Source organism: Phoca vitulina, unplaced genomic scaffold, assembly GCF_004348235.1.
Source record: "Phoca vitulina isolate PV1807 unplaced genomic scaffold, GSC_HSeal_1.0 scaffold7, whole genome shotgun sequence".
In the NCBI taxonomy this organism is placed as follows: Eukaryota; Metazoa; Chordata; class Mammalia; order Carnivora; family Phocidae; genus Phoca; species Phoca vitulina.
In genome coordinates, this window is record NW_022589710.1 from 7,689,017 (window position 1) to 7,707,685 (window position 18,669).

Here is an 18,669-nt window from a genome sequence, read left to right on the forward strand (position 1 = left end):
CTAATTTCAAAGATTAATGAAGGATTGGATAGTATAGCCTCAGGCATCTGTGAATTCAAATGGCAGGCAAAATGGTAAAGACAGTGAAATGCACCTTTGGTACCCCATGTCCTGCCTCCCCCTGTCCTTCTGTAACCCTCTGTCACCTCCAGGTAAACCTTCTTCACCACCCACATCCAAGCAGTCAAATTACTCCACTTTCGCAATGTCTCACCCATCACCTTGACCCAAATATCTCAGGCTGTGTAAAAACAGCATTGTCAGATTTCATAAATGTGCAATGATGACTCAAACTGAAAAGAGACATTTTGTCACAAGGGAAACAGAGCTTGTCAAAGAAATTCATATTAAAATCGGAGAGCTTTCAAATTATAGGTTAGAGAGCTTTATTTTTAGAGATAAGTTTTAGGTTTTGCACTATTTCTCAAAGACTAAATTTCAATAAGTGACACTTCATTTTAAAAATCAGGTCTAGGATTTTACTGTTATGAATCCATTAAAATTTGTATTTGTCAATAGTTAATAGACAATTTCTGGTTTTTGAAAATTTTTAATTTTTAGACTCTATTCTGCTTACTATTGAAATTGAATAGCAGTTCTTTTTTTTTTTGCCCTGTATAAAAACACTTCATTCTTTGGGATGTCTGAAATAAACCAATTTATATGTCTTTTATGTTCATATACCGGTCACTTAACAGAGGGTAAAACTGGGTGCCCTGCCTTCATGCCACCTTCAGTAAAGTCAACATCCTCCCTGTCGCTCTCAACATTGTCTAAACGTATATTTTTGAATAGGCTGTTTCTAAGAGTCAAGTTCCCAAGTTTTCTTTGAACTTTCCTCTTCCTTCATTTCTACTTTTTTCCCCCTGTTTTCTCCCTGACAACAAAAGGTCTAAGGAAAATAAGCCCAGGGTGAAAATATTTACAGGGTGTGACTCAGAGAGTTTCCATCTGGGACTTCTACTTGAAGGAACGCGTGAGATTCGGGACTTCCATGTACTAGCGTTCTCCCTTTTGCCACGTGTGAGAGGTCCCCTTGGTGTTCTCTGTATCACCTTGCTGGCGGCCTGTCACGCTGCTCTGTGCGGCAACCTCCGGGCCACCCCAGCAGGATGAGAATGATCAGATTATGAGGACAGGCTCCGGGAACAACACGCCCCAACAGTCTTGCCAGGAAAAGCAGGCAAGAGCACAACCCGCCTTGGCTCTTCCCCTTTCCCTCCGAATTATACCATCAGATAATGTTAACAGGGAAGGAGGAAAGCCGTTTGCCGGAACTCAGCCCATGTGCCAGGTCCTGGACGCAGAAACACTTCCACCGCTACCTAATGAGAGGCAGGGCTCTGAGCGGTGTGGTGTCCCAGCCCAGAGAGGGAATGTGCAGGGCGTAGCCAGTGTCCCGCATTGTCAGTGGCCAGGAGTTTTCCATCAGACAACATGAGGCCCTCCCCCAAAGCGCCCAGTAGGCTGGAAAAGTAACAGATTACAATCCCCCCGGTTAAAAGGGACATCAGCGTAACTTTCTGGGAAGGAAAGACTCCTTTATAGAAAAAAGAGAGGGAGCTACAAAGACAACAAGAAAGAAAAAAAGAGGGGCGCCTGGGTGGCTCAGTCGTTAAGCGTCTGCCTTCGGCTCAGGTCATGCTCCCAGGGTCCTGGGATCAAGCCCCGCATCCGGCTCCCCGCTAGCGGGGAGCCTGCTTCTCCCTCTCCCACTCCCCCTGCTCGTGTTCCCTCTCTCGCTGTATCTATCTCTGTCAAATGAATAAATAAAATCTTTTTTAAAAAAAGAAAGAAAGAAAGACCTAGGAGGAAAAGTTCAGCAGACTTGGCAGGAAACTATAAAACTTAGAACCATAAAAGAATAGAAAAGAAAACTATATACAAGATATGGGATAACTGTGACTTCTTAAAAGAGAAGGCTAAAATGGGGATGGCTGTTTTAAGTCTTTGAGAGCCATTTTACAATTCATTCAAAAAGCAAGAAGGCTGGGGCGCCTGGGTGGCTCAGTCGTTGGGCGTCTGCCTTTGGCTTGGGTCGTGATCCCCGCGTCCTGGGATCGATTCCCTGCTCGCCTGGGAGCCTGCTTCTCCCTCTCCCACTCCCCCTGCTTGTGCTCCCTCTCTCGCTGTCTCTCTCTGTCAGATAAATAAAATCTTTAAAAAAAAAAAAAAAAAGGCAAGAAGGCAAGGGTAAACAATGAAAGGTTTGGAGGGTTCTATGGGGAAAAGAACCTACTGGCAGCACAGGTCAATGAACAACAAAATGAGTTATAGAGTAGTTGTGGGATTTAATTATTTAAACATAACAAGTGAATTTAAAAAATCTTCATCATATAGCACCTACTCTTCCCCCAGCCCTTGAGAGTTACTGTCCTGACCACCTTGCAGGGTTGTTACAATTATCAAATAATACACCTGGGCCAGACTGGGAAAGAACACTTCTGGTTCTTTCCATTCAGGCAGATTTGTTGAATGAATGCTCCCCATCCTCAACTGTTTTAAACACGGCATCTAGTTTAACGCTCTGGACAATCCTGTGAGGTTGGTAGGGAACATAATTGTGTTCTATTTTACACTATGGCCCATGGAAGCCAAAGGTGTAGTTCTAGGTCCCAGAGGCAGCCACTAAGATGGTGTGAAGCATAAACTCCCTGTAGAAGCATTTTTGAAAGATATTAGTGCTAGCTCCCACTTCGAGAAATCCCTTCACAATATGCCTTATTATAATAAGGGTGGGGAGGGAAAGATACAGAAGAACTCTTTGATCTAGTTCATTTACTTGGAAGAATGAGACTATTCTGTGACATCTTCCTAATGTTTGAGAATCTGGGGCACTCTTTATATTTGGGAATATTGGCCCAAGTGTTCTCATATAACCACGCTCAACCAACAGAGCTAATAATCCAAAACATACTGTGTTGCATTCATTGCACTGAAACAAAAAGCTGCCTTTTCAACATGACAGATAACTGCAATGAAATGTTTTCTGAATAAATATTTTTGATTTGCTAAGTCACACAGTCAGGTTTCATATTATGCATCAAAACAATCTTTTCCAAGTTAAAAAAAAAATCACAGCTATTTTGTAAATAAAACGTTAAGCCAACATGGACCTGAGTATCTCTCAAGGGTAGACTCAAGAGCAAGGGAAGACTTTGACAATTGATTCTAAATGCACCTGTTATAATTAATAAAGGTAATGTCAATGATGTAACTGAAATTCCTTAAATAAAATTAATTTTAGATCATTCAGTTTTTGATTATTCAGGTTGCAAGATAATGGGAAAGGGCCAAGAAAACCAGTGTTAAATAACTAACCAACTACATCAATAGCTCTGAGTAAAAATGCAGGAAGAGAAAAGGAAGCAGATGGTGGAGAGAAGGAACAGGCAGGGCTATGGACCAGACATTTAGATTCATTTACTCTGCATTAGTTCCCCCGGGAGATAATTTCAATGCAGTGGAAACTGACTCACAAAGAAATTAAGTGACTTGTCCAAGATCATAAATAAAAGTAGAAGCCAAGATTTGAATCCAGATATCTCAAGATTCCAAAGCTCAAATGACCCCAGTGCATGGGCCTGCACTTACCCACCACCCCCTGCTTATTGCCCTCCCTCCTGGCTCACAAACTCCAGCTTCAGTTAGTAAAACAGGATCAGTTCTTTCCTCCACCACAACAACTAACCTGCCTTTTCTTTTGCTTAGGAAACTCTTGTTCCCACTCTACCTTGCTGGTGCTTTCTCATCTTTCAGTTCTCAGCATAAAGAATCACTTCCTCAGAAGGTGGTACCCCAATCCAAAATGTGATCCCCTGGCATACGCCTTCATAGCACTCAAATCTTTTCCATTTCATCCGTCATATTTTGTAATTACACATCTACAAGCTTCAGCAGGGCAGCGATCACATCTGTTTGCTCTTTACTCTCTACCCAGAAACCAGCACAGTATCCAACACACAGAATGCAGTCAATAAATATTTCTGAGTGAATGAGAAAGTGAGACATGGGAATTGTCTGAAATTATCCATTATCTAAGATGCCCCCAACTCTAGTCTATCCAGTACCTTTAAGTTAGCCAAGAGCATGTGGAATCTATGGTGGTAGGAGACTTCTTTAGGCCGCTACTGGTGCACCAAAAGGGGTTATTAGCACTGAGAAAAGAGACTATTACCCACTTTATCAAAAACGCACTAATCAAAATACACAGGGGAAACCTCATGGCCGTGGAGCCCCTCACCGTGCTGGGAAATCAGCTTTGTCCTGGGACCGACAGTCCCTTCCTTGACTAAGAAACCATGGCTTTTCCGTATTAGTGTCAACAGGCGTCACAGTGTGTCTGTTCTGGGTGACCACCAGGCAGTCTGATTAAACTACGAGTCTAGTCTCGTTACCAACTCTTCAACATGAATTACTACAAACACATCCAGGCTTACTCTTTTTGGGTTTTATACTTAAAGGCACAGCCTGGCCCTGCAATGATGTTCCTAATTTCTATTCTGGGCTTCATTTACAACAAAATTGGCTGAGGTAACCTCCCATGGATGAAAAGCTAATGCATTCTAGTTAAACAAGAATTGAAGAGCCGGTCAAAATACCTTAGTTTTCACTTAGTTTGGTTACCGCCTAATGCACTTGGAGGCCAAATAATTTTAACCGCCCCCACACACACTTAACTTTCTCATCTGTAAAATTATAATCATCACTCTGACAGATTTATAGCTAGCCTAAAGGCTTGTAAGGTTCTCAGAGACATCAGGGTAACTGACCCTTGCTCTAATTCTGCAGCTCTAAGACCAGAAAGGTCCTAGCCCAGACTGTGCTAGCCTAGGGAGAATAGATACGTTAAAAGAAGATGTGGTGCTTGCTTCAGCAGCACATATACTGAAAATGGAGTAATTCAGAGATTAGCATGGCCCCTGTGCAAGGATGACATGCAAATTTGCAGAATGTTTCACATTTTTAAAAATGGAAAGAAAAAATAAAGAAGGTATGCTGATGCTTATTTTATACCAGTCTCTATGGTCATTTTGTATAATACCAAGATTTCTGATCATAAAGATCCAGCTGGGCTTGGGGTGGGGGAGGGTTCTGCCTACTCCTACGTGACAGTTCCTACAAGTCCCAATGTGCTCCTCACTCATTCAGACTTAATCCTATACCATGATACTGAAGCCATTTCCGGAAGACCCAGAGGCTTACACACTGTGTCTGTCATTGGAGAACATTGTTTTTACTGAGTAGCACCTTCTTCTACCAGCATTGGTTAGATAAGTACACCTTGACTCATTTCCTAGGTATTCTCTGTGTCTGGCCTCTGTATCAGTCAGCACCTACAGTTGATACTCATCAACATGGTGGTAACATGGGTTCAGATATGCTTTGGAAATATAGAAAGCATTTCACAAATATGAGTGACTACTTGCCAACTGTCTAAAAGTTGAAATTTTTATCTCTAATTTCTTTCCTGTAATAAATAGATATAATATGGTATTTTCAATAGACTCAAATGCAGACCCTACTGCTGCTTATAGGTTTTGTGTCTTTAGAAAAGTCACAATCTCTCAGAACCTGAGTATCTGCATCTGAAAAGTGGAAATTCAATAATAGTATTATCTCATAATGTTGTCATGAGGGCAAAAGGGAAAGTACCCAGTGCTGTGCCAGTACCCTGCAGGTGCTCATATTTGAGTGTGAAATCAGTAACCCCAAATTTGAGAGAAGTAAATGAATTTAAAAGTTCTATATCAGAAGATGTTATGCAGAAAATAAAGAAAATTGAACTCAAACTGCCTTACATAATAATGGGAATTCACTGGCACCTGTACCTAAAAGTCCATAGGAAATGTAAGCCTCAGGCATTATGCACGTAAGATCCAGCTAGACCTCTCCGCAGCTCTACGGACTCTGCCTTACTCCATATGTTGCCGTCCCTCAGGCTGTCATCTCCCCACCATTGTAAGATGCCTGTCAGCAGCTGCCAGGACAACACACTTTCTCCTTAACACCCAGGGAAGAGAGAACGTGACATCTCACAATGAACAAGAGTCCCAGCTCTGGACACCCTTGAACTAGACACTGTGGACAGGTGAATGCCATGCACTGGTGTGTAAAACTGGGGAGACTCAGTAGACAGGTGTTATGCATGGGGGAAGGTGATAAGAATGTCAACACAGACAACCACGGTGTCCATTGTAGTAACACAATAAATGCTTAGTGGGTGACAATACATTCCAAAGTCGTTTTTTTCTCCAGCTCCTTTAGGTGTAGGGTTAGGTTGTGTATTTGAGACCTTTATTGTTTCTTGAGAAAGGCTTGTATTGCTGTATACTTTCCTCTTAGGACTGCCTTTGCTGCATCCCAAAGATTTTGAACAGTTGTGTTTTCATTTTCATTGGTTTCCATGAATTTTTTAAATTCTTCTTTAATTTCCGGGTTTACCCATTCATTCTTTAGTAGGATGCTTTTTAGCCTCCATGTATTTGTGTTCTTTCCGACTTTCCTCTTGTGATTGAGTTCTAGTTTCAAAGCACTGTGGTCCGAAAATATGCAGGGAATGATCCCAATCTTTTGGTATCAGTTGAGACCTGATTTCTGACCTAGGATGTGATCTATTCTGCAGAATGTTCCATGGGCACTAGAGAAGAATGTGTATTCTATTGCTTTGGGATGGAATAATCTGAATATATCTGTGAAGTCCATCTGGTCCAGTGTGTCATTCAAAGTCTTTATTTCCTTGTTGATTTTTTGCTTAGATGATCTGTCCATTTCAGTGAGGGGGGTGTTAAAGTCCCCTACTATTATTGTCTTGTTGTCGATGTGTTTCTTGGCCCCATTCTATCTTTGTATGTACTCTTTATACAGCATAATTTCTTAGTGCTGCATTTTTCCCACCTGCCAAATAAAGATAATCATACTTGTCCTTATAACTCATAGGATTATAGAGAGGATAAAGAAATAATTGATGTGAAGATATTTTAAAAACATTAAGATGATATTATTTATACTCTGCACACTATAAAGCATCTCTTCTGAATTCTAACTCAAACCCCACTGTTTCTAAGGAAATACTGACAAGTTCAAGGATTGTTGGTCAAATCAGCCATTTTGTGTTAATCCCCCTGGGTAGACACACATCTTACATCTTACATCTTCCACATAACTGTGTGGTTCAGTGTCTTATAGTTACACGGTTACACAGCATACGTACTCAGCAGACAAGTGGGAAGAGAGCAGAAGAGATTACAGAAAGGCAGAAAAGTAAAAACAAAAGCAAAAAATAGCAACAAAGTAAAAACAATAAAGAAACCTCGCCCCCCAAAAAAACAAAAATAGATATGGTCATAACAGTCTGCAGTGATACTATTCCTTGTCCACTAAAAACAAAAAGAATGGAAATAGGCTACAAATGAGGAATTTAGATTCAATATAAGAGGACTTCCCGGGAATGAGGGCTGTTGAGCATTCCCTACAAATAAAAGCATGGGGTTACTCCCTCCCATGCAGCGAATGATGCATTCTTTGACTGCAGAATTTTGTTGCATTCATCTTTGTTTCCCCAGCAGCCAGCATGGGGCCTGCCACTGTAGGCACTCAGTCCATATTGTTGAGGACGTGAATGTTCAGAGATAGAGAAGGAGCCATTCTTGTCTCTTCTCTGAATATAAACCTCATTTTGATCTTGATTCAGCAAACAATCCATTTACAAACAAAATTAATAAGACAACTGAAGCAATGTACACCCTAAGTGGCTATGATATTAAGGAATTAATAATTTTTTAGGTATGACAATCCTAATGTGGTTATATTTAAAAAGAGAATCCTTATCTTAGAGAAAGATCTTTAAAGATTAAAGATTATACTATCTGGGATTCCCTCAAGAGAATCGGGGTAAGGGCATGAAAGAAACAAAAAGGGCCATAAATTGATCATTGTTCAAGCTGGGTAATAGATAAAAAGAAGTGTTCACTATAATATTGTGTCTACTTTTTGCATATGTTTTGAAAATTTCCATAGTACCCTTTTAAAAAAGGAAAGAAATGTAAAACATGAAATACAACTCATGGACTTAAGGCATAATCTGAATTAGCTTTGGTCATGTAACAGCTTTTATTATAATTATAACACTGTTGATCTTAAATAGCTCAATCTAAAAACAGCTAAAACTTGTGCTTTTCTTCTGCCATCCATGAAAATGATTTTCAGTACCAATTAAATTTCAAATAATTGTGGCTTTTCAGGGTAAAATGAAGCTCAGCAAATCTCATTGCTATGTTTGTCATACTTGGTGCAGCATTCCTATTAAAGATGTTCTTTAGTGTGAAATGTTGGCGAAGCAATTTAAATAAATTTTATTTTAAAATTTCTAAAGATATTGGCCAAATCTTCAATCATGCTTTCTGCTTTCGAAGGTTGAAGAAATTGTCAAATGAAAGCATTTTATATATTCCTTAAAACTGTTGTGGTTGAAGACAATGGCCTTTACATTGCCTACAGCTCTTTACAGATGTTCCAAATCAGCATTCCTTTTATAACTCAGTTCCAGAAAAAATGTATGTTCTGAGGAGGATATCCTTTTAATCATTCAATAAATAGTATTATATACATTTATATAAAATATAAAAATATAAAAACATAAAATATAAAATATTTTTTTGTCTAGCCTTCCAGGAAACTCAAAGCTAAATTCAAGTATTCCCTGCTTTTTTATGTGCCCCCCTTTCCTTTTATGTGGTTTAAATATTTTTTTATATTTATGAGTCACTTATTATAAAACCGTATCCTTTAGAATTAGTAATAACAAGTCATCGATGTATATTTTATCTACATTTTAGCACCTTTCAAATTAGTATGCATCTTACAATCAGTACAGTTTTCCCAGAAGCAGTTTTTTTCTTATTTAAAATTACATTAATAATGATGAGTCATATTTTATTGCAGCCGAAATTTGCAAAATATTAAAATGTCTTCAACAATTATTCTATTACATGAAAATACTATCATAGCAGAGCAGTAAAAACTAGGGATGGAATTAAGTCTTATTAAATACTTCAATTCATATATGGCATATTTCAAGGAGCTGTCTCTCATGCCTGACTTTTTAAAATTAATGCATAATAAGGGAGAGGAAGATGGCAGCAGAATAGAAGGACCCTAGGCTCACCTTATCCCATGAATACAACTAGATAATCATTAAATAATCCTAACTACCCCAGGAATTGACCTGAAGACTGGCAGAACAAACTCTACAACTAAAGGTAGAAAAGAAGCCACATCAAAGAAGGTAGGAAGTGTGGAAACGTGATTTGGGGGAGAAGTAGATCCTGGCGGCTGCTGTGGAGAGGGAGCCGTGGTTGCAGAGAGGGATGAGAAACAGACCAGCACACAGGGGAGTGCATGGGAAAGATGACTCCCCTTAGCAATTGGCCTAGAAAGCAAGAGAGGCTGAATTTTGTGAGTTCTTTCAACCAGTGGGGCTTAAAGCCTGGAGTTCTAAAGGTCAGTGGGCTCGACTCTGGGACAGCCTGGAGGCATTGGGGCTGCTCTTGGAGAGAAGACAAGGTAAACAGCCTGCAGACATACAGCATGAAAACAGCAATCTGAGGAGTGCCTGGGGCACATAGTGGAGAGGTTATTTGCTCTTCTTGAGGCATGTCCCAGAGAGGCAGCATTCATAGAGTGACCCTTCTGGGAACAAAGGAACTGGCCAGTGTCATTTCCCTCAGCTGTCCCTCAACATAAGCACAGGGCCACCTATGGGAACAAGTGCAGTACCAACACTCACTCCTAACTTGCTTGCACCAAGCCCTGCCCTCTGTACTCTGGTGGAACTGCCCCTCCCAGTCATGCTTACCTCAGTCCCAGCGCACCAGACCTCCCCCTCAGAAGACCGGCCCAAACCCCTGCTCACATCATGTCTCCCAACAGGGGAGATTTGCAGAGTCTCAGTTCTGGCAGTGGTGACAACAGGTCTCATTTCACAAGCAGACCAGAGCACACCTAGTTAAAACATACCACATTCAGACCAGGGACAAAACACTGCCCCCAGCAGGCAAAGAGAGTCTCTGCAGATGACTGGCCTAAAGGATCAAGCAGCACAATAGCAGAGTGCACATGGCACACATTGGAGACACTCAGGGCCTGGGGAATAGGGGACACTATACTGTAGGGCACTACAGGACCTCTTCTTCATAAATCCATTACCCTCAATAACAGGATATGTAGCTGACTTTCCTAAAACACAGAAACAGGCACAGAGACTTAGACAAAATGAGAAGACAGAGGAATTTGTCCCAAAGAAAAGAAAAGGACAAGGCCACAGCCAAAGAGCTAAGTGAAACAGATATAAGTAACATGGCTGATGGAGAATGTAAAGCAATGATCATAAGGATACTCACTGACTTGAGAAAAGAGTGGAGGACATCAGTCAGACTATTAACAGAGAGATAAGGAATAACATAGCAGAGATAAAGGGCTCAATAAGTGAAATGAGAAACACTCTTGAGGGAATGAACAGCAGACTGGAAAATGCAAAGGAATGAGTTAATGACCTAGAAGACAGAGTAATGGAAAGTAATCAAGCTGACCAAAAGAGAGAAAAAAGAATTATGCAACATGAAAAGAGACTTAGGGAGCTCAGTGTCTCCATAACATAATATACACTTAATAACATTCATATTATAGGAGTTCCAGAAGAAGAGAGAGACAAGGGGGCAGAGAATTTATCTGAAGAAACAATAGCTGAAAACTTCCCTAATCTGGGGAAGGAAACACATACCCACATCCAGGAGGCACAGAAAACTCCCATCAAAATCAACAAAAGCAGAGCCACACTAAGACACATTGTAATTAAAATGGCAAAATATAATGACAAAAAATAAGTAAATAAATAAAAGTAGCAAGACAAAAGAAGACAGTTACCTACAAAGGAAACCCCATTAGGCTATCAGTAGATTTTTCAGCAGAAACTTTACAAGTCAGAAAGGAGTGCCATGATATATTCAAAGGGCTGAATGAGAAAAGCTTGCAGCCAAGAACACTCTATCCAGCAAGGCTATCATTCAGAATAGAAGGAAAGATAGTTTCCCAGACAAACAAACACTAAAAGAGATCATAACCACTAAATCAGCCCTGCAAGAAAATTAAAGAGAACCCTTTGAGTGGAAAAGAAAGAAAGTCAAGGAACTCACAAAATAAAAGGATTTAAATATGGCACCATATGGGCGCCTGGGTGGCTCAGTCGTTAAGTGGCTGCCTTCGGCTCAGGCCATGGTCCCAGAGTCCTGGGATCAAGTCCTACATCAGGCTCCCTGCTCAGCGGGAAGCCTGCTTCTCCCTCTCCCACTCCCCCTGCTTGTGTTCCTGCTCTCGCTGTCTCTGTCTCTGTCAAATAAATAAATAAAATCTTTAAAAATAAATAAAATAAAAATAAATATGGCACCATATACCTAAAACATGGGGAGGGGTAAACGATGGGTTTAAACTTAAACAATCATCAGCTTAATATAGACTGCTATATGCAGAAGATGATATACACAAACCTAATGGTAACCACAAATCAAAAACTGCTACTATGAAAGAATAAAGAGAAAGAAATCCAAATATATCACTAAAGAAAACCAGAAAACCATGAAAGAGAAAAAGACAAGAAAGGATCAGAGAAGGACTACAAAAACAACCACAAAACAAGTAACAAAATGGTAATAAATACATATCTATCGGTAATTACAATGAATGTAAATGGACTAAAAATTCTAATCAAAAGACAGGTGACAGAATAAATAAAAAAACCAAGATGCACCTATATGCTGCCTACAAGAGACTCATTTCAGACTTAAAGACACCTGCAGATCAAAAGGGAGGGGACAGAGAAATATTTATCATGCAAATGGGTGTCAAAAGAAAGCCAGAGTAGCAATACTTATATTGGACAAACTAGACTTTAAAACAGAGACTGTAACAAGAGGCAAAGAGGGCACTATATCATAATAAAGGAGACAATCCAACAAGAAGATATAACAATTATAAATATTTGTGCACTCAGTGTGGGAGCACCCAAATACATAAAACAGTTAACAAACATAAAGGAACTAATCAATAATAATAATACAATAATAGTAGGGTATTTTAATACCACCCCCGACTTACATCAGTGGACAAATGATCTAAACAGAAAATCAGCAAGGAAACAATGGGTCTGAAAGACAAACTGGATCAGATGAATTTAAAAGATATATTCAGAAAATTCCATACTAAAATAGCAGAATACACATTATTTTCAAGTGCACATGGAACATTCTCCAGAATAGATCACCTATTAGACCACAAAACAAGCCTCAAAAAATTTTAAAAGATCGAAGTCATACCATGCATCTTTTCTGAACATAACACTATGAAACTAGAAGTCAACCACAAGAAAAAATCTGGAAAGATCATAAATACATGGAAGTTAAATAAGATTCTACCAAACAATGAATGAATCAGCCAGGATATAACAGAAAAAATAAAGAAATACATTGAAACAAATGAAAATGAAAAGACAATGGTCCAAAACCTTTGGGATGCAACAAAAGCGGTTCTAAGAGGAAAGTTTATAGCAATACAGGCCTCCCTCAAGAAGCAAGAAAAATCTCAAATAAACAACCTAACCATACATCTAGAAAAGCTAGAAAAAGAACAACAAATGAAGCCTAAAGACAGCAGAAGGAAGGAAATAATAAAGATTAGAGCAGAAATAAATGATACATAGAAATTTTAAAAAACAATATGACAGATCAATGAAACCAGGAATTGGTCCTTAGAAAAACTCAATAGTATTGGTAAGCCTCCAGCCAGACTCATCAAAAAAAAAAAAAAACAAAAGACCTAAAAAAAAAAAAAAATCACAAATGAGAGAGGAAAAATAACAGCCAACACCACAGAAATACAAACAATTATAAGAGAATATTTTGAAAAATTATATGCCAACAAATTAGACAATCTGGAAGAAAATTTCTAGAAACATATAAACTACCAAAACTGAAATAGGAAGAAATAGAAAATTTGAACAGACATCTGATAACCAGCAAAGAAATTGAATCAGTAATCCGAAATCTCCCAGCCAACAAAAGTCCAGGGCCAGATAGCTTCACAGGTGAATTTTACCAAACATTTGAAGAAGAGTTACTGCCTATTTTTCTCAAACTATTCCAAAAAATAGAAATGGAAGAAAAACTTCCAAACTCATTCTATGAGGCCAGCATTACTCTGATTCCAAAACCAGACAAAGACTTCACTAAAAAAGAGAACTACAAGCCAATATCTCTGATGAACATGGATGCAAAAATTCTCAACAAAATACTAGCAAATTGAATCCAACAGTACATTAAAAGAATCATTCACCATGATCAAGTGGGATTTATTCCTGGGCTGCAAAGGTAGTTCAATATTCACAAATCAATCAATGTGATACACTACATTAATAAAAGAAAGGATAAGAACCATATGATCCTCTGAAAAGATGAAGAAAAAGCACTTAACAAAGAACAACATTCATTCATGATAAAAACCCTCAACAACATAGGAACAGAGGGAACATACCTCAACAAAATAAAGATGATATGTGAAAAACCACAGCTAATATTATCCTTGATGGGGAAAAACAGAGCTTTTCCTCTACAGTCAGGAATAAGACAGGGATGTCCACTCTCACCTCTGTTATTCAACATAGTACTGGAAGTGTTAACCTCAGCAGATAACAAAAAGAAGTAAAAAGCTTCCAAATGAGCAAGGAAGAAGTCAAACTTTCACTATTTGCAGATAACATGATACTCTATATAGAAAACCCAAAAGACTCCATCAAATAATTGCTAGAGCTGATACATGATTTCAATAAAGTCGCAGGATACAAAATGTACAGAAATCTGTTGCATTTATATACACCACTAATGAAGCAGCAGAAGGGGAAATCAAGAAATCAGTCCCATTTACAACTGCACCAAGAAGAACAAATATTGTGAAAATGTCCATACTGCCCAAAGCAATCTATACATTTAATGCAATCCCTATCAAAATACTACCAGCATTTTTCACAGAACTAGAACAAACAATCCTAAAATTTATATGGAACCACTAAAGACCCTGAATAGCCACAGCAATCTTGAAAAAGAAAAGCATAGCTGGAGAGATCACAATTCCAGACTTCAAGTTATATTACAAACCTGTACTGATCAAAACAGTATGGTACTGGCACAAAAACAGAAACACAAATCTATGGAACAGAATAGAAAATGCAGAAATAAACACACAACTTTATGGTCAACTAACATTTGACAAAGCAGGAAAGAATATCCAATGGAAAAAAAAGACAGGCTCTTCAACAAACGGTGTTAGAATACTGGACAGCAACATGCAAAAGAATAAAACTGGACTACTTTGTTTTACCACACACAAAAACAAATTCAAAATGGATAAAAGACCTAAATATGAGACGTGAAACCATAAAAATCCTAGAAGAGAACAGAGACAGTAACTTCCTTGACATAGGCCGTAGCAACTTTTTCTAGATAGGTCCTCTGAGGCAAGGGAAACAAAAGCAAAAATAAACTATTGGGACTACATCACAATAAAAAGTTTCTGCAGAGTGAAGGAAACAATTAACAAAACTAAAAGGCGATCAATGGGATGGGAGAAGATATTTGCAAAGATATATCCAGTATGGGGTTAGTATCCAAAATATATAAAAAACTTATACAACTCAACACACACAAAAAACCCTACAAATAATCCAATTTAAAAATGGGCAGAAGACATGAACAGACATTTCTCCAAAGAAGACATACAGATGGCCAAGAGACACATGGAAAGATGCTCAACATCACTCATCACCAGAGAAATGCAAATCAAAACTACAGTGAGATATAACCTCACACCTGTCACAATGGCTAAAATTAACAACACAAGAAACAAGTGTTGGTGAGGATGTGGAGGAAAGGGAACACTCACACACACTGTTGGTGGGAATGCAAACTGGTGCAGCCACTCTGGAAAACAGTATGGAGCTTCCTCAAAAAGTTAAAAATAGAACTACAGTATGATCCAACAATCACAGTACTAAGTATTTACACAAAGGTTACAAAAACACTAATTTGAAGGGATATATGCACCCTGATGTTTATAACAGCACTGTTTACAATAGCCAAATTATAGAAAGAGCCCAAATGTCCAACAACTGATGAATAGATAAAGAAGTTGTGGGAGATACACACACACACACACACACACACACACACACACACACACACACTGGAATATTACTCAACCATCAAAAAGAATGAGATCTTGCCATTTGCAATGATGTGGATGGAGCTAGAGAGTATAATGCTAAGCAAAATAAGTCAGTCAGAGAAAGACAAATACCATATGATTTCACTCATATGTGGAATTTAAGAAATAAAACAAAGGAGCAAAGGGAAAAAGAGAGAGGAACAAACCAAGAAATAGACTCATAAATCTAGAGAACAAATAATGGTGGGGGGATGGGTGAAATAGGTAATAGGGATTAAGGAGTACATTTGTGATGAGCACCAGTTGATTAAATAAAAGCTTTTTTAAAAAGTATATAATCCTACCAAAAATAAATTATATCAAGCTAAAAAATGAAATAAAATAAAAATTAATGTGTAACGAAGGAATTGGCTTTCACTGTTTATAATTATTTGGAAACATTTTGTTTTTAGCTTATACTCTTTGTTCCAGGAGAGAATGTTATGTGAGCTTCACATTTTAGCAACAGTGTCCACGTATAATTCCCCAGCACCACATGTAGAGGTATTTTATTTCAGATCTAATGCCTGAACAAGCCATTGAATCAATGACTTCAAATAACCATTACTGTCACTATCATTTGACCACCCACTGCAAATCAACCTCATCTCCTGGGAAACAGTAGAATAATTCTACTGTATGTATATGATAAAATGGAGCTCTGGAGGAAAAGGTTTGGGATCATCACTAATGCCCATCTATCTTAAAGGCTAACTGAATCACATTAAGCTTTTGCTCCATATGGATATATTTTAGAAATTAGTTTGACCTGAATGTTAAGAATATGAGCAAAATCTGCTATCTTTGTGTTTGGAATACATAATATTTTATGATTATCTTGTTATGCTAACCTATGGGTTATGTGCTTCTCTTGGATGTACCAATTTCAGAGCAGATCTCAAAGGTCATACACCAGCCCCTCCCACTCAGATTTATTTCTTCCTTTACCATTTTCTTCTAGCCTTTGTTGCTTCCATGACCTTCTGGCTTTCCTTATGGATTTACTTGGCTAATATGAGATAAAACATAGTATAACCTGGTGGTTAAGGGCATGGGCTTTAGAGAACTAGATTTGAACCCTGGCTCTGTGCTCTAGCTGTGTGATTTGGGACATGTCTTATAGTCAGTCTGGACATAAGTATCTTCATCCATAAAATTAGGATGATATCCACCTTGCAGTTATGTTGCAAAAATTCTTATGGGGGCATGTATAAAGAGCTTAACACAGTGCCAGGATCACTATTATTATTAGCATTTTTATTACACCTTTGCCAAGAGCCAAATGGGCAACTTTCTGGCCCAAATATTGCAGCAAAAAGGAAGAGTAAGTCATCAGCAGAGAGCTGCCAGGACTGGAAGCCATGAACCATCCTTTATACTGGTGACTGAACTTCTACCTGTACTCCAAAGCATTGTGTAAGTCACTGGGAATACAGAGGAGCATATGGAATAGTCTCAGCCTTGAAGAAGCTTATAGCCTTTAGAAGAAGAATTACCACATATAAAAAAACAAGTAGTAAGTAAATAAATAGGGGAGAAGAGACAAACATCCCTTGCAGAAGAATTCCCAATAATTTATGTAGCTGTTCTGCCCTCAAGGAGGTTGAACGTAACTCCCCACTCCTTAAGTGTGGGCTGCACATCATGACATCCTTCCAAAGAGGACAGCATGGAAAGGGGGTATAAAAAAGTAACTTTAGAGTAGAGAAACCTGACAAACACCATCTCAGCCACATGACCAAGGTCAATGTCAACAGTAATAATTCATGTTGATAGGATATACATACCCTTGATATGATGTGATGAGAATGTTACTTCACCTCTGTGGCCCTCCTCCAAAAACCATAACCTCAACCTAAAGGTGAGAAAAACATCAGACAAATCCCCATTGAGGGACACCGTACAAAATATCTGACCAGTACTCTTCAAAATTGTCAGGATCATCAAAATAAGGAAAATCTGAGAAAGCTTCACAGCTAAGAGGAGTCTAAGTAAATATGTGCAGATTAAATGTAATGTGGTATCCTGGATAGGATCCCAGAACAGGAAATGGACATTAGTAAAAACTAAGGAAATCCGAATAAAATATGGGCTTCAGTTAATCATAATGTGTCATACTGGTTCATTAACTGTGACAACTATACCATAATAATACAAGATGTCACTAATAGGGAAAATTGGGCGTGGGATAATAGGAACTCTCATTGATTTTACTGTAAACCTAAAACTGTTCTAAAATAAAAAGATTTTAAAAATCAGTACAAGAGGGAGACAGCTGGCTGGTCTGTAAACCATGCGACTCTTGATCTCAGGGTCGTGAGTTCAAGCCCCCCCTTGGGCATGGAGCTTAATTAAAAAAATAATAATAAAATACAAATAAATAAATATCACTACAAGGGAGCAAATGATAAGATAGAATGTGATTGATTCATTCATTCAACAAATATTTCTTGAGTGCCCATTATGTGCCAGACACTGTACTGGGAACTAGGGGTACAGCAATCAAAGAGAGATCAAAGAGAGGAAGACCCTTGATCTTGAGAAGCTTACATGGGATGTATGCTGGGCCTTAGAGAACAAATTTATGTTCCCTGTCACAGCTTTCCTTGCTCAGGAGGGAAGTCTCGGTGGCACTTCAGTGGCCAATGTGACCTCTATTATTTCTTTTTAAATAGGGGCAAATGTGATCCAGTCCATAGTTTAGCAGTGAGAGGTGAACAGAACGAGAACTTGCTAAGAAAGGATGGGTCCTGGAACAGCAGAGGGACAGCTGAGAGGCAGCCAGTGTTTCCTAAGGCCTCCCAGACTCCAGAGAGATGGCATAACCCTCAATGCCAATATATGCCTGGGGAGCATTTGCCCAATCACAGCAAGTGGCCAGGGGAAGGTCCCTTCCAATCACGTGGTCTGATCCCCTTCACTTTATAGGAAAGGAAAGTGAATTCCAGAAAAAGAAAGTGATTTCTAGTGGTCATAGGGCTATCTCAGAATCAACTTTTTTCTTCTCCAAGTTTTTATTTAAATTCCAGTTAGTTAACATACAGTGTAATATTAGTTTCAGGTGTAGAATTTAGAGTGCATCAACTCTTTGATTTTCACTCCTCAGAAGCTGTAGACATTTATTACGTTGCTAGAAATCATCAAAAACCAAAAGGCTAGATGTACATACTTGCTTAGTATTAGATGTGAACAAAAACATTCAGAAAAACTAGATCTAGCAAAAAACATCAATGTGGTAGAATAACATAGGTGATGGGAGTTTTCTTTCAAAGTGATTATGGTCTATAACCAACCATAAGAGCCTATGGGATACTTATGGATAAACGTACACTTCCCTAAAGGGAAAATATTCACTTTAAGGTC

General features: G+C 38.6%; 1 non-coding gene across 1 annotated transcript; it reads left to right on the forward strand.

The window, feature by feature from the left end:
- The first annotated feature begins 4,863 nt into the window (after positions 1-4,863).
- On the forward strand, positions 4,864-4,967 carry LOC116633486. Its single transcript, XR_004299750.1, has one exon. It is a non-coding gene; the product is annotated as a U6 spliceosomal RNA (small nuclear RNA).
- Positions 4,968-18,669: the final 13,702 nt, after the last annotated feature.